We start from the raw sequence: 227 nt of genomic DNA, 5'->3' as shown, positions 1-227 counted from the left end.
CAGAGTATAACCGCAGTATTCTGCCTACCATGAGCACCTTCTTTTCCCTTTTTTTTTTTCATCTAATTTGCTTGACATGAGATGGCATGAGATACATTCTCACTGCAAAACTGGGAACTCACATGGAACATACAGTGACAACCACTTATAGGAACATGTTCTAGCAGGAGGTAATTTATACCTGAACGTACTACTGTTACACAGAAATCAAAGATTCACGTTGTGGC

Source organism: Buceros rhinoceros, unplaced genomic scaffold (assembly GCF_000710305.1).
Source record: "Buceros rhinoceros silvestris isolate BGI_N320 unplaced genomic scaffold, ASM71030v1 scaffold5297, whole genome shotgun sequence".
Taxonomy (NCBI): domain Eukaryota; kingdom Metazoa; phylum Chordata; class Aves; order Bucerotiformes; family Bucerotidae; genus Buceros; species Buceros rhinoceros.
Note: the sequence above shows the minus strand (reverse complement) of the source record.